The sequence below is a fragment of the Blennius ocellaris genome (genome assembly GCF_963422515.1).
Source record: "Blennius ocellaris genome assembly, chromosome: 5".
Lineage (NCBI taxonomy): Eukaryota > Metazoa > Chordata > Actinopteri > Blenniiformes > Blenniidae > Blennius > Blennius ocellaris.
Window position 1 is genome coordinate 29,146,992 of NC_137654.1, and position 16,858 is coordinate 29,163,849.

General features: G+C 45.5%; 1 protein-coding gene across 3 annotated transcripts in view; it reads left to right on the forward strand.

The window, feature by feature from the left end:
- The first annotated feature begins 10,396 nt into the window (after positions 1-10,396).
- The window catches only part of l1cama (L1 cell adhesion molecule, paralog a), a 40,862-nt gene continuing 34,400 nt past the window's right edge, over positions 10,397-16,858 (forward strand). For 2 of the 3 annotated variants that reach the window (XM_080497342.1, XM_080497344.1), the window contains exons 1-2: positions 10,397-10,528; positions 13,122-13,233. The gene's annotated coding sequence lies outside the window, so the exon portion shown is untranslated. The remainder of the gene's footprint in view (positions 10,529-13,121; positions 13,234-16,858) is intronic. The other variant, XM_080497343.1, reaches the window with a different exon arrangement.

Sequence of the window (16,858 nt, forward strand, 5' to 3'; positions counted from 1 at the left end):
AAACACTCCAGTAAAGAAGAAAGAAATCCTCTAAAAATAGAGGAAATAAATAAAATTAAAGCTTTTAAACTTTATTGCCTTATGGAAAAACTCAGATTTGCTAATAAAAGAAGTATACTCATATTAATCACCATAACAACCATAAAGATTCCTGAAACCACCATGTGACTGAACCTCCTGCTCGTTCCATCAGTAGAACCACAGCGTGTCGAGCTTGAATCCTTTCCTCCTCCTGTTTGTCTATTTGTTCTGCCGCCGTGGTTCCCGTCAGACGCTCCACCAGCTAAAGCCCCACGTCTGCGCCTGTCATCCCTTCTTCTTCTTCTTCTTCTTCTCTCTCAATCGTCCCCCGCCCGGCGCCTCCACCTCCTTCAGAACTGCTCTTGCGTTCAGAATTTGTTCCACCCGAGGACCCCAAACAGCCGTGGCCGCGTACCGGGGCCCGACCAGCAGTGTTGTGCTCCCTTGACCCCCACCACCCCCACCCCCACCCCCACCTCCACGCTGAAACCTGCACACCGGTGGCGGAGGAGGAGTGGGGAGCCTCCATGTCTGATTTGCTGCGTGCTGAGGCGTGCTAAATGAAATTACAGTGCTGTCATGCGGGGGGGGGGGGGATTTCAGACTCCAGGGTAACGGCCGGCCGGCCGGCGCCCAGATGCTCCGTCCCACACCGGTCACACCTCGTTTACGTATTCCGTACGCATCTGTCGGTGCGATTAAAGGAGAAAACAAAGTAATTCGCGCTGCGGGTTTTGGCCGTGACGGGAGATTTTCGCTGTGCGTTTCCTGGGCGCCGGGCGAACAGGAAGGACGCTTCCTGTGAAGTCTCTTGCATGCAAAACGACTCGCTGCTGCAACAGTTTAAATTATTTGTGTGTTTGTACCGCGGATGTTTTTTTTTTTTTTTATATTTCACTCGCTACGGTTCCAAAGTGGACAAATTCCAAAATTTGCAAGTGTGGCAAAGAACCACTGGATCGTCCTTCTTAACAAATAGAAAGTCTGAGTATCCCTGGTTTAACTGACCTGTGACGTGCTCCCATAATAATGTAGTTAGTGGAATATAGAGCAGCCACTCCTGAAAATCTTCATTTATTGCCGTTCTTTTATAATCCATCATGAAAAACCTTGAATACTAAAGGTAAAGTATTTCTCTTTTCACCAGCGGTGTCAAACACACGTTAGATCAGGGGCCACGTGAAGCTCATAAAGGGCCGGAGTTGTAAAATAGAGCCATAATAAATTCAATTCAATTTAAATTCATTGTGACATTAAAACGACGCAAAACTTAAGAATTACTACAGGAAATGACTGGATTGTCAACGTAAAGCAAATTTTAATGAAAACTGATGCAACATACAGTGAAACGTACCCAAAACGTCTCCTGCAGCTGTTGCATTGTGGGTATTTTCTTTACTGGCTGAACCGCAGCGGAGGAAGCGTTTTTAAACGTGCCAAGGTGTCCCTGAGCAAGGCATCAGTGCCACTGGAAGCAGACCAATGTTCAGTGCAGCTCTGTGGCCGTCACTCTGTTAATTTATGTTTTTCTTTTTATTGTTTTTTTTTTAACGCCATAGTGGAGACAGACGTCCTTTCACACGCCCACACTCACACTGAAGAGACTCGTCGTCCTTGCGGGGGAGATCAAACCGCGCACTCGTGAGGAAAGTCGTTAATTTTTACAGGAACGCATCGCAGGTTGAAATTAAGAGGAGTGGTTTGGAGAAGAGGGAGACAAAAAAAAATCTGGCATTCAGGGGGCATTTTCTTTTATTGAGATCTCTGAGAAGAAGTCCCATTAAAAACTGATGATAAACCAAAGCGAGAGGTGAAACACATCAGGGTGGGGGACAACAATCAGACAAAGAGGTAAAATCTAAAAGCATCACAAGAAATGGAAAAAAAATGAAGGTTTCAGAGCTCGTTCACGGGGCAGCTAAAAAAAAAAACCTGCAGCCTTCATTACAACGCTCCTACTGATATGGACCAATAATAATAATAATAATAATAATAAAACAAACGCTGCCGTAAAAGATAACAAACTCGTCTCTGAGCCACGCTGTCAGGGTGACTTTGTAAAGGCGTGTCGCTGTTTCGCATCAGAATGTATCAATGAAATAATTTTTCATTTCCAGTCAAATCTCGTCGTAAACGAAGAAAAGACTTGGACGGACATTAAAGGGGACGTGTGGACGGGCCAAACGTCCACACGGGTCACGACGGCATCCTTCAGACAGCAGGGCTCGTCGGCGACCCGACGTACAGCCCGGGTTTGTAAAGACTGGCGGTGGTGGCGCCGAGGAGGAAATGAGCAGCGGTGGAGTTCATTAACGAGAACGACTCTGCTGCTGCGGCCAGAAGCTCTCAGCCTGATACATTCTGCCGCTGCAGCGTTTAGCGGCGCTGGAATAAATCACGGCGTCACGGCACGATGATAAAGGGCTTTTTTTTTTTTTTTTTTCTGGTCGGGCAACGGGACAAAAATCAGTTCATTAGAGTAATTGGCTTAATGTTTTTAATTAGCTTGAGAGATATTTATACTGGTTAACCCTTCGTCTGCAGGGCCCGCGATCGTCTGACGAAGAAAGTCGGCCTTGATGAAAGCTCGATAAACTCGCCTGCAGAAGATCTCAGGGATGTGACAGGGCGGCGGCACGCTGCTTCCACTGTCACCCCCCCCACTCCCCCCTCCTCCCCCCCGTAAATCATCCGTTGTATGTTCACGGTAGACGAGTTGTATATCTCATTTTCTGTTTCTTGTTCGTGTGCCTTTCGGTAAATGCCGCGAACTCCTTGAACCGGACGAAGAGACGGAAGCCTGACGTAGGGAGGTGGACAGGAGCGCCCCCGGGTTTTGACGGCTCCGCCTGATGGGGGCGTGATGGGACGTCGCCGATCTGTCGGCTTCGTCATCACCTCCCTGATCACGCTGCTGTCGCGGCCCCCGAGCGCCAGAAACTCGCGACAGAGGAGTTTTTTACACCCCCCCACCCCCAACCCCCCCTCACCCCCCCCCCCCCCCCCCGGTGCACAGTGACTAATCTGTTGCATTCATCCATGTTTTCCCTTCTTTTCTTTTGATTTACTCTGGGGGGGGTGAGAGGAAGGGTTCCAACCAGGATTGACAGTGTGTCGACTGTAAAGGTCAAAGTTCCCATTATATTGTTGGTTTTAAGTCTCTGTGGTTGCCATCTACCCCCCCATCCCCCCCCCGGTGGCACAGCAGTGGGCATCTTGTGGCATTTCATCCGTCTGTCCCCTTCATCGCGTCATCTCTACTGCCGAACATCCTTTTGTTTATGTGTAGACGTGTCTCGGGGGTCCGTGGAGACGGCCACAGCGTCCCTGGGGGGGGGGGGGGGGGGGGGGACCACTTTTCACACCGCGTTGCAGAAAATGCAAATGTTGTTGCATGATGATGTAACGTGCAGCGGGTGGATTGTAACACTAGATAGAGGACGGTAAAGGGCTCGTTTCTCTTTCTGGATGATTAAAGTTTAAAAAAAAAAAAAAAAAAATCCTTTTAAAGTAAAAGTAAACATCATCTTGGCTTCAACGGCGTGGCACGCCGTCTGCACGCCAACAGAGTCTATGCAAAACACACATTTGAATATGAATGGGAGGGATTTGAGTGCACGTAAGCTGCGAGTCGCTGTTTCCGCTCTGACCGGAGGGCAATAAATCCTGTATAATGTACTTTTACATATTGTGATTTCTAATTGATCTAATCTACTATTTTAATGTAATTTCACATATCTAGTATATGATGTCCAGATACAGCCGGTGTCGTATCATATGACTTTGTTTCTCTTGGCCTCAGATCTCACCCAAACCCTGCAGACGGCTTCACAATGAAATATATATATGATGTTTTTGTGTCCAATATACTTAACAATCCTTCTAAACGTGTGAAATATACTTTGACATCCTTCAAAAACAGTGACGCTGAAGGAATTTGGCGTGGACCAGTGGCCCCGGGGGCTGCGCTCGTTGTCCGTCACGGACGGCGTCTCGCCTCCGATGGCGCTCTAACCCGTGGCGAGCCACGCCGACCCGCTCGCGTCCTAATAAGATGCGTTCTGGCGAGCGGAGCGTCGGTCAAACCCAAGCAGCCGCTCCTTCGCAAAACACGGCCGGGAAACTAAATCAGAGTCATTTCCCTTCAATTAGGCGAGTGATTAACGCCGGGTCAGAGACGGCTGGCTGACCTTCTGGCCACGTAATGACTTTAACTCGATCAATGGTTCTCCGAACGAGAGCCGCATCAGCAACCCGGAGGCCGAGCAGCTGCACTGTCGGAGGAGCCGCGATGTTTTGAGCTGTTTGTTTGTCGCTCCCCGTCTATCTTTGGCTCCGTTGTCATCACCTCTTTCTTACATGTTGTTTCTGAGGCCTCTGGTGCTCTGGGCTCAAAACAAGACTCACCCGTTGTTTCTTCCGTTTCTTTTTAAACATAAACGCGTGTAATTTTATATTATTGTGAGGTTTTAATGACAGACATGAAGTAACCGTCTTGATCACGCTTTAAGATCTTTGAGAGGAATTTTTTTTCTTCTTCTTTTGATGCAAAATACAACAATGTGTAAAAGAAAACTTGATGTATTCTTTAATGATCGACATCAGAAGTATTTAGAGATCGTTTTTCTGGATTCAGAAGGTTTATGTCAAGAAGTCACCAATTTTTTAAAATGTTTTTCTGGATATGATTGACGTTCCAGTCATGGATGAATGTGACCGATCATGTAAAACTAATTTAGACGACTTGAGCTATAAAATCTTGCAGTTTCTGTAAGTAACTGAACTCTAATTAGTTACTTAGTAATGTAACTCCACTGCCATGTTGTACTGACGTGCACCAGACAGGTTTAACATCCAGTATTTTCACCAGCAGTCCATGTGAGGGGGCAGCGTTTAGCACGCATGCATAACTCAACGTAACACCTGGGAAAACATTCACAACCAACATGAAGATGATAGATATCTTCTTGCAAAGGTAAGCTGATGCTAATTTAAATACCTACAATATATTATAAGCATATACTGCGTGACGAAAGTTTCTTACAATCTTTAAATGTTACTGTCGGGAGGCGTAAAGTGGCTAAAGCTAAAGCTAATGCTAAGCTAACGGAGAGAGCTAAAGATGCAACTGTTTGTTGGAGATTTATTTCACATGTGTGAATCATCAGGCTGTTTTGTGATTCAATTAAATGGTGCAAGATGAAGATTTGAAGGATGTTTTTGGAAGTTACTCCAGGAAGAGAATTAAATGAAATACATTATTTCCCAGCGGGCTTCCATACAATGAAGAAGAACTCTTGTTAAATGGGTTTTCAGGGTGGAACAAATGTTGTTGTTTTTTTAATAAAATGTATTATTCGGAGTGTTATAACTGATACAGTGTTTGCAATTTAAAAAAACGTATAAGCCATGACAGTGCTCGTTACTGTTTGTATTTATAATCTGCTGAATTTCTAAATAGTGATCAAATAGTCAATCAATTCAATGTGAGTCTCTTGTTTACTGTGTGTGAGTCTAAAGTATTATTATTATTATTATTTCAGAAGTCTCCAGATCCTGAATCGGACCTCGTCTCGGTTTGTATTTGTTTGACATTAACATTGTGGAGAGTTAAGCAGTGGTTTTATCACTACATGTCTCCCTTTGTTTGTGGAGTGTCTGATTGCAGCTTCCTCCTCCTCCTCCTCCTCCTCCTCCCTGCTTCCAGCTTTCCATCTCAGTTTCTTCCATCTCTGCACCTCCACACCCACTCTGCAGCCATTTACTATATTACCCGGTCTCCTCCTCACTCTTCAGGCTGATGGAACTGTTTTCTCTCTCTCTCTCTCTCCATCTTTTGCTGACTGCATCTGTTTTTTTCCACCAACTTGTTCATTCATAACACCCCCCCCCCCCTCTCTCTCTCTCTCTCTCTCTGTTTCTCCTCAGACATCCTTCCCTCTCTGCAGCTGACTCACTCACAGCGGAGGAAGGAAAAAGAGCAGAGAGGATTCTGCAAGGACAGGTTGAGGAGTCTCTCACAGCTGAGTGGTTTTCACCGGATGTCTGAGCGGTCGGCACGAAGGTAAAAAGTCTCGTCACGCACAGGTTCAACCTGCAACGGTCAACAACTTGTCCTCCTTCAGCAAAACTTTCCCTAAACGAGGAGGTGAAGCATTCTGAGGCACATGATCTCCATCGACCGGTTTGAGGGAGGCTCATTTTCCTCCGTCCTCCACTGGTCATGTTGCTTCACAGTCATTTCTCTGTGTGAGCAGATTAAATGACTCATCACATGAACATGAAATCCTTGTGACTTCCTGTTTGAGCTTCTTTTGGTAAACTCTCCCTTTGTATTTAGAAATTTAAACTCAAAATTAAAATCTCAGGCCAAAAACATGATCGGGTTAAGTTTACTTCTAACAAAATTGGTCCGCAAGAGGCTCCAATCCGGCCGAACCACCGAACAAATAGACTAAAAATTAGATTTTTTTCTAAAACAACTTTCTTAAGAGTAGTGATAGAAGACAACACTGAGACCCAAGCGGAGATTCCGGTGATGCTGCCAGGGCGAGTTTGTAAAAACAAGCGTAATTCAATAGAAATAGGAGAATTTGTTTTCCTGAGGTTTCACTGTGTTTTGCACCATGAGGTTTAACTAAATTACTTCATGTTGAGCTTGGTCGTAATTGTTTTTTGTTTTTGTGCAAAGATATAGACATTTTCATTTCACTCTGCACCACAACAAAGAAAAACTGTAAAGTTTAAATTTAAAAGTTTCTATTGCACTATTTTACCAGTCAAGATGAAATTGGGTTGAATGTGGAACCTGAAACTAAAATGTGTTTGAAACGCCTGCATTAGACTGAAGGTGTAGCTGATATGAAAGTAGAGAATAGAAACAATTTACCATTTATTTAATACATTTCTAATTATCTGATAACATCTGATACATTGTTTTAGATTAGATTTCTTAAAATTCAAAAATAAGGAATAGCAGGCGACTTCTATTTGTACAGAAAGAAAGAAACAAACAAACAAAGAAAGGAAAAAACAAACAAAGAAAAAAGAAACAAAGAAAGAAAGAAAGAAAGTAACAAAAAAGAAAGAAACAGAAAGAAAAAAGGAAAAAGAAACAAACAAAGAAACAAACAAACAAACAAAGAAAAAAGAAACAAACAAACAAACAAGCAAAGAAAGAAAAAAAGAAAGAATGAAAGAAAAAAAGAAAGAAAGATGATTAGAAGTACTCCATTGTTTTGGGTCTTGGTTTTAATTTGATCATCAATAAAATTACACATTTAAGAGTTTAATAACCAAAATCCAAACAAAAACAAAACAAATAGAACTAAATGTGATTCTGTTTGATTGTTTATCTCCTGTGATCTGTGTTTTGGTTTTAAACTCATTCAGATGATCCTCAAAAACATTTTTTGACCGCTGGAAGGTCAAAACGTTAAAATGTGATCATTCCAAACAGTGCGAGCGTCTCGTCAACTCTTAAAAGTCAAAAGAAACAGAGAACAGACCAGACATGAAGCCACTGAAATGAGAGTTGATCCGTTTGTTCAGAAACACACACGTCGGCTCCTCTCTGGCGTGAAGATCAGTTCTGGCACGTGGCCTGAAACCCTCCTTGTGTTTTTGTTCTGCCTCCTGGCGTCCCGGCCGCCATCGCCTCTGACCTCCACCTCCCAGCCTCTCCTCCCGGTCTCCACGAGCTCCTCACCTCTCCGCCGTCATCAATCATCGTTCCCTCGCCGTCTGTCTGCCGACGCGGCTTTTTGTGCGAGCGCTTGGCACGGCGGCGGGCAGATGCTCGGGTTGGAGCCTCACAAAGCAAAAGTACTGCAGCTCGGTGGGAACGGCGTTTTCTCACTGGTCGCCATGCTGCTTGCCCCACTTACCTGAGTTTTATTTTTAGGAACAGTGCAGCTTTTGTTGTTTTTTTTTTTGTTGTTTTACCTCATTTAGATCTCCGTGTCGGAGGAACAGAATTCACCTGGAGTCGCTGCAGCCAAGTGGACGAGAGGTTAGGATCAGTAACCAGGAAAGAAAATCATTTTTAGAGGTGAAGATGTATGAATGAGTGAGACGAGTCCAACAGTAAAGTTGAAATGTACAGGAAATAATATAGATCTATTGAGAAATATGAAATTGATTCAACTCACCAGTGCATAAAAAAATACATACATGTATATAGAACCTTTGAATAATATTAATAGAAATATAAAATGTCGGCACATGTTGGCTTCCGGGCAACAATCGGCCATTATTATGGAACGTTAACAGATTTTCAAGACCCGAAACTTTGAATTCTGATATTGATTAAAAATAAACTGTAATAGCTGCATCACTCTGTCTATTTATTCTCTGGTTGTTCCATAAGTGACGCCGGCTGTATTGAAGTTTGGCCAAATGGCTGTAAGTCACTTTTCACCTTGCAGAAAAGAGCCATAAGAATAATCAATCAAAAAAATATGCAGAGATCCAACAGGCCAATGTAATTGTTATAATGAGAAAGAAACTTTAACTACAAAGGAACAGAAGTCTTAGAAAAATAAACACATTTAGGAGCAAAGTAAGGTTTCGCTGCATTTCGGTAAAAATGGTTCCAGTTATGAAACAATTTCGACTCAAAAGAGTCTAAAAACGCGGCAGACTGCAAAAAGCGATTTAAACAAGATTCTTACTGAAATGCAAAGTAAACATAGGAGAATAAAAGTTTTTTTTTTTTTCTTTTACTAAAACGTTATATAAGCAGCCATTTTGATTGTTTATTTACTGTTTGCTTTTAATTTCCAATGGAAAGGATAATATTATATAAGTTTAATCGTCTTTCTTCTCACTTTCACTGAGGAATTTAAAAACTTTTCTTCTGTTGTGTATTGAATTGTTTACTTTAGTTTCTTTTGTTTTGTTTTTTTTTACAATGAATGAAGTAAACTCACTAATTAACTGGATGAACTAATTCTAACTTCCAAACTTATTCTAAGACATGTAAACCAGCTGATTCTTTTCGTGCAGAGCTGAGGATGAGGAGAACGGACAGGACGAAGAGGAAGGACGTCAGAGGAACTGGCGGCTCATGGTGGGCGGAGAGCGGGTGGAGACGGTGGTTTGGGTGTGGATGAAGAGGATGAAGAGACGAAAGGAAGGTCACGGGATGGTGAGGAAGATGAGGAGGTGAATGAAGACGCAGAAGTAGTTGTGGCTCAATCTTCCAGAGCAGAAAACGGTTCCAGGACCTTAAATGTAGAAACAAAATCCCCCGCCAAGAATAAATACAAGCGTGTCACAACAGTGAAAACATTCTCCATCGCGCTCAGACGCCGCAGCCCCACAAGGAAGTAGGAGGAAGAAAAAAAAACCTGTGTGAGCAGTCGCAGTCGGAGTAATCCTAAAACAGCGAGGGGTGAACTGATCTGAGACTGCAGGCAGAGAATAAAAAAAAAAAGAAAGAAAAAAAAAAGCCCAGCCAGTGTTTGAATGTTGCTGGTGTGAAATCGAGAGGAATAATTGTTGAGCGGATCCAAAAGGGCTTTGGAGTAAGAAGGAGGGCTTACGCTTTAAAGTGCCAGTTTATGTAGTGTTTTTAAAAAAAAAGAAAAGACATGTTGTTTTTCTGAACTTGGGGCTGCAGAGGAAAAATAACCAGTGAGTGATTTATAGATTCATCGTAATCATGGCGCAGTGGACCAAAGCGTGTAAATAAAGACCTCTAATCAGGGCGTGCGCCGGATTATCGCCTCCCAGTGACATTTAACAACTGTGTTATCTTGTCACAACAAACAGCCTTTTTATTAGCCGGGAATCAGGGCATCTTTACGTCTGCGTGCCCCCAACACCCCCTCACACCCCCCCCCCCCCTCCTCTCCAGGCTTTCCATTATGTAACGCTCATCTCAGTCATGCCTGAGATTATATTATAATGAACTGCAGCCTCTAATCGTAGAGGCACAATGAATTATAAGAGCTTAGAGGATGAAAAAAAGTTGAGCGATTACTGACGCAAAAACCTGACATTGTTTTACCTCTGGAGAGTCTGCAGTGACGGAGGAGGAGGAGAGGAGGAGGTGGTGGAGGACCTGAGCTGTATGTTAATATGTTAATGCGCTCGCCACGGCGCACGGAGGGGAAACCTGAGGCTGTGACACGGGAGGAAACCAGAGGACAGAGGATCACAATGGAGGAACGGACCAAAACCCACAGACAGTGAGGTGAGGACAGACCGAGGGAGGCTACAGAGGAGGAGGGAGTAGGGAGGAGGGAGGAGGAGGAGGCAGGGAGGGGAAAAGGGGGTGATGTCACCTCTAACAGGCAGCCAATGAGAGTCAGGGAGGGAGAGAGGGAGCGCTCGGCCGGAGGAGGGTGTGTTTTTCTATCACTGCAGCATCAGCACGGACGAGAGGGGCGCAATCAATTTCACAGAGGAGAGGAAGAAAAAGGCACAAGTAGATAAGGAAAGAGGCGGAGGAGGAGAAAAGGGAGGCGAGGAGTCGCCGGAGGAAAGCAGCGTCGTCGTGGAGGTAAGAGGATTTTATTTTTTTTCCTTCTTCTTCTTCTTCTTCTTTCTTCTTCTTGTGTGGAGACGGACAGTTTGTCATTTAATGGCAGCAGAGCGGGAGTGAGGTGGGGAGCGCTCTAATTGGGCCGTGAGGCGGAGGCGGTGGGATCACACCTTCGCCTCGTCTTCACCGGATGTATGAAAAAAAAAAAAAACAACAAAAAAAAAGGACATCCAGCATTGTAAACATCACTTTGTCGGCTTTTTCCACTGAAATGAACGATTGTACCGTCAGGTGTGTTCACGGTTCTGTAAATCGCAGTTACCCAACACAGTAATGACAAGATGAATTATCTGTTTAATATCAACGATGGTAAAACAAGATATTTCCACAGATGTACTTTAAACTGCTAAGAAGAAAAAACATGTGTGAAGGATAACCTGTTGGTTCTTCTGAAGAATATGTCTCTCTCTCTGTTTTTTTCTTTTTCTTTTTTTTTTTTTTTTCTTCTTGCTCATTGGACATGCAGTGTGTGCTGCATGCAACAGGGTTTCCTCTGACATCAATACTGAAACACGCAGCGCTGCTGATGTGCCATTGTGCCACGTCAATAAGCACTTTATTCCTCCCTTTCATTCACTTTGTTTTCCCCAGATGTGTGTTTACAGGAATCCAGTCGTACAAAAGTGCTTTTTAGTCCAGTTTAAATCAGTCGCATCATGAAATATGGATAAAAAAAACACATTTAATATACTTTAAGTGTGCTGAATCATTGCTTAGCAGGCATTTAGATAACAGGGAGCTGCCCCCCCCCCCCCCCCCCCCCCCCCACACATTATTTTCCTCTTTCTGCTTTGCAGTTTTGTTATGAATATTTATTTTCACCGCCCCCCCCCACCCCCCAGCTAATAGCTTCATGTTAAGCACAGCCCGTGATTATGATGCGCTGCGATGATTTTCACTGATGTGGAGGACGGAGCTCAGCTGCGGCTCGGAGTTTCAACAATTTCCTAGTCTGCCAGTCTCGTCTCCTTGCAGCTGCAGTGAGTCTGTGATGAAGCGGCGTGATTTTGAGCCACAGATTCTGGAGGCAGAGAAAAGAGGATGATTTCAAAAACAGAGAGCGAGAGAGAGAGAGAGAGAGAGAGAGAGAGATGCGGATATCAACAGGAGACGGCCGGTTGGGGGGGGGGGGGGGCGAGCAGAGTGAAAATAAGGGTGGGGCAGCGCACGCAGCAGACTGTGGAGGTGTGCCCATGGAAAGGAGGAGGCTCACCTGGCTGCACGCCACGCAGAAGCCCCCCCCCCCCCCCCCCCCCCCCCCCCGTCATCCACTGCAGCCCCATCATGCCGGAATGTTCCTCCAGCTCCTTTCACGAAGGGAGAAAATCTGTATTTTCGTGAGCTGCAGGGTCGTTCCCCTTGTAGGCCGCTAACGCCTGTGTCCGCCGTGACCTGCTGCACATTTGCATATCATGAAAGAACTCGACTCGCAAACATGCAGTCGGTAACATAAAGCTGAGGAGTGAGCCTCTCTCTCTCTCTCTCTCTCTCTCTCTCTCTCTCTCTCTCTCTCTCTCTCTCTCTCTCTCTCTCTCTCTCTGCTGCCATGCCTCAGTAGCCTGCAGCTTGTCCCAGATGAACCTGGTTCAGCGACGGGAGAGGAGAGGAGAGGAGAGGAGAGGAGAGGAGGGAGGGAGGGAGGGAGGGAGGGAGGGAGGGAGGGAGGGAGGGAGGGAGGGATGGAGGCTCCACGCCTGACAATGACTTGTTACCATCTGTACAACATCCATAAACATACTGCACTGCACACATTCACACAATAGATGAAGATACAGCTGCTGCTGCTGAAGAGGGCGTGTTGAAGTGAATGAGGTTGTGTGTGTGAGTGTGTGAGTGTGTGAGTGTGTGGATCCTTCTCCATGGCAGCAAAGCTCAGGAGACCCACTGCTGGTCACATTATCATACTATTTAATGCAGCAGGGTTTTTTTTTTTATGTGTGTGTGTGTGCATGGCAGTGGCAGCCCGATCCCTCGGCTGTGCTCGGAGCTCGGAGCTGAAGCAGCGAGGTTGTTGTCAGAGGAGCCGGACTCGGGAGTGTGTGATTACCCTCCGCTACAGCGTGGTGCAGAATGTAATCTCCCCTCTGACGCCGGCTGCTTAATTGAGTTGTTCCATCAAAGAGCCGGATGGAAACGGGGATTTATGTGAGGAGAGGGGGACAGGAGGGAAGGATGTGCAATGAAAAGACAAGGGGGAGGACGGCGTAAGCAACATAAACATAAAAAAAAAGAAGAGAGAGAGAAGTGGAGAAACATGGACTGTCGTTGAGAGGCGAAACCACTCGGCGGGCCCTTTAATGCATATCCACAGATACGGGTTCTGACAGGGGCCGAGGGAGAGAGAATAAAGTGGGGGATAGAAAGGGCAAGGTCACCGGGGACGAAGAAAGAAGAAGAACCATAAAAACTGAAGGTCAAAAAGAGGATTGGTATTCACAGATAAGGCAAAGCCTGTGACTGAGGAAGGTTGTATGCAGGGCTGAAGATGGAGCCTCACGATGCCTGCGCTAAGATATTCATGCTTTTTTTTTTTTTTTCTCCTTTCCCGTAGCATGACAATATCTGGCCGGCGTCCAAACCGCCTTCGGTCCAGGACGAAGTGAAGCGCTGGAGTTGTGTAGGAGGAGAGAAGTGATCTGCTCGCAGTCAGGAGCAGCTCTGAGGTAGAGCGGCCCTTCGCTCCTTAGCCACCTGTTATAGCCTCCAGGCTTCTTTGTCAGTCATCCGGCTCACCAAGCACACACACACACACACACACGCACACACACACACACACGCACTCCTTTTTTTGCGACTCCAAAAGAAACACGCTGCAGAAATCCTGTTGCAGTGCGCCAAATTAAAGATTCCCCAGCGTTCCCTCCCTGGCCTGATTACTTAAGCGTCTGCTCCTGATCAAAAGACGCCGCCCGTCACTTTCCCCCCCCCCGCTCGGATTCAGCCGTTAAAAGCGTGCGGCGGGGTAAAGTAAGGGTTAAGTAGGGAGAAGTGTGTCTGAGGCGCGCGTGTCAACAATAACACTTTCATGTCCGCTCTCCCGTTTCATCCTCCTCCGAGAGACATTCTTGTAAAGTTACAAACTCGCGGGCGCAAATTCAAAGGCTTTCTGCCGAACTCCCCCGAGTTTATCTTTTCAGCTGCTTGTGTTTAGCTCTGGAAACTCGCGCACCTTCAGTAGGATGTCAATAAGGAGAGTCCCCCCCCCCCTCCACAACCCCCCTTCCTCTTTGCTGAGGCTGTTTGATTCAGACTGTGCAGATGGGAGTCGACCCACTGGGTGTCAAGCGGGGATCGTGTCGACATGCTGTCGGGGTTTGGTGGGGGAATACGTTGCGGTGATTTAAGGGAGCCGAGTGTCACGGGGATTGACGGGCCGGCCGTGGGTAAATGATTATAGAGAATGGAGGAGGAGCGGGAAGGAGGCCAGCCTATAGGAGGAGATTGAAATTTGCAGAGGTGAGATGAGAGGGGCGGGGAGGGAAAGGATTGATTTAAAGGCCGTTTTGGAAGACGGAGGCGAGGTGGAAGGGGGACCGTCATGATGGGATGGCTTGTTCCCGTCGCGGTGGCGACCGGGGAGCGAGTCGTCGCGTCGTGAATCTCAGACGGACGAGACCTCTGGAACCTGATCCGTTTCCCTTCACTGCCTCTTTGTTCCCACCCCGCTCGCCCTGTTGCTCCTGTTGTTTGGCGTCACCTCAGCGTCGCTTGTGTGGACAGAGGAAACCACATCTTAATCAAAAGGATGACTGGAGCTCCTATTAGCTCTCCCAGAAAGAGGCTTCCAGACAAAGACCCATAAATCTGTTATACGATCAAACCTGTGGCAGAGACCCAGGCGCAAATAGAGGCGTCATGTATGGAAATGAATTTAATTTGGCAGAGTGAATTACCTTATTACAAGTGATGGTATGAGGGAGGGAAGATGGTTGAATTCCCCCGAGAAGACAAATGTGATATTGGCAGTTAAAATTACAAAACTGGAACCCCCATCGTGGATATTACTCCAAACCAGGAGAGGAATTAATTACTGGCAAACCAATAAGGAAACTGGGAGGCCTCGGAAAACAAATCTCGAAATGAGACAATTAAAAAAAAAAAAAAAAAAAAAACGCCCTCCGTTTATCACGTTATTGTATTATTTTGATACACAAAAGTGTTCAATGTCTGTGAATTCCATTTCTAAAATGCACATTTTTTTTAAAAGTCAAACCAATAAAGCGGCGCATTGAATATGAATCGGGGGAGATATTAAACTTTTTGCGCCTCTTCCCTCCCCCACACGTTTTCTCTGCCTCTGACAAAATTACATCTTTGTCCCGGCGGCCCAGAGAAATCCCCTCCGCGTCCACGCCGCCCCTTCCGGACGAGTCGCCGCCGTCAAAGAGGCTTTCTTGTCCACATCAGAGGCTATAATTAGACTAAAGCGACTCTCTGTCCGCCGTGTTGCCCAACAGCACGCATCTGTCTCTGTAAAGCCTTCTGTCAATTGTCTGCCATGTTTTTCCACAATTTGCGTGCGTGTGTGTGTGCGTGTGTGTGTGTGTGCGTGTGCACTTCACTCACAATTAACAGAATCCAGTAAGAGATGAATGAATTTCCTTTAATTATGCATCAAATGGTTCTCGGATTTCATTTGTGGTCCGTCGTGTCAAGTATCTGGTGTCGCCGTTTATGAGGCACATAAAATAAGTCTGTAACTTTAATGGCTTCGGGATTGCTTCGAAATGAAGTTATGAATTAAAGTTAATAAATCGCCCACCGATTCTCCCCCGGCGTCTCGTCTCGTCGTCCCTAAGGACGGAATCTGAAGACCGAGCTGAGCCCAAACGTCGTCGCCGCGGCGATAAGCTCAGAACGCCAGCAAAAAGTGGATTTCATTGGTTTCTTCCCAAGTTTAAAATTTGAAAGGAAACAGTTTTGTTTGATGAATTGAAAATTCACTGCTTCAATGCTGAAATAACCTCCAATAAGGTCATCCGCACATAAAATCCAAGGATGAATCGAACTGCGAAAATGATTTTTTTTAAGCATCCCTGTGGCTAAACCCTTGAAAAATCTTATCATGTACAGTATAATCACTTCAGCCTGCAATTTAAAATGCTTCAAGCTCAATTAAAATATGTCAACCTGTGAGTTTCTAGAGTTCCAAAGGGGGAACGTTCCAGGTTATTTGTTCCTCTCAAACCTACTATTGATATATTTGTTGTTTGGACCATGTAAACTGTTTATTGAGGTCAAAACATTAAATCTGATAAATCTCACACCATCAAACGATTAGCAGGGGAGGTTAATGTGCAGTAACCGTCTGCGGGCGTCAGCTTAATGTTGACATGTTTTAATTTTGCCAGCTGGTTTGTTATCATCCGCCTATGTTCTATAGCACTTTATCCCATTCCGAGCGGAGGAGGGGGTTGAGCGGACCCCCGGCTGATTACGTTTGAGAGCTTTGTTCACTCGCCGGGACAAACACTCATTTTCAAGTGAAAACGCTCCGTTTTGGTGTTTTCCTTTCCCAAAAAATTTGGCATTTACACGCCAGCGTTTTGAAAATTATTTTCTACTTACATGCAAATGGCAGAAATTGGTGAAAATGATTGTAGTTTGCGGGCTAAACCAAGGGTCGGCGCTGTTGCTTGTCCGTACACGTGTGCAGAGAACCATATAAACACTAGCAATGCTCGCACTCATTGGAATGGACAGGCGACCAAGTCGGACTGTTACTACAGTGATAATAAAACAATAAAACCACCAAGTCCCAGGAGAACGCGGACTGGGAGTCATGACACTGGAGGCAAACGTTGTTATTGTGCATCTACTGAGCATGTGCAGAAGGTTGAATTAAAGTTGTGTTTCCCTCTATGGGGGGGACATGTTGGAAACGTTTTACCCAGGGAACCGATGATCAAAAAGTTGTTTTAGTGTAAACAGACACAGAAAACACAACAAATGTTTTGTGTTTTCACTTGAAAGTCACGTCAACGGTTTACATTCACACCTATGGGCAGTTCCGGGTCTCCATTATTAACACAACACACAGTTCTGACATGCTTTGCTGCAGGGGAAGCAACAGATGTTGGTGTGACCCCCCCCCCCCCCCCCCTCTGATTACCTCAGAGATCATCTCCTCCGCTGTTTTTAAAAATTCCATGCTGGCGAATGGCGAATGTTGGTCCTTATCCATAAATGAATGTATGTATTTTCCAGTATTGACAGCATATCTGACCTCGCTGACCGTATCGCGACTCTTCGGGGAATTGGCGCGTCGTCGTTCACTTCTGGCTTTCA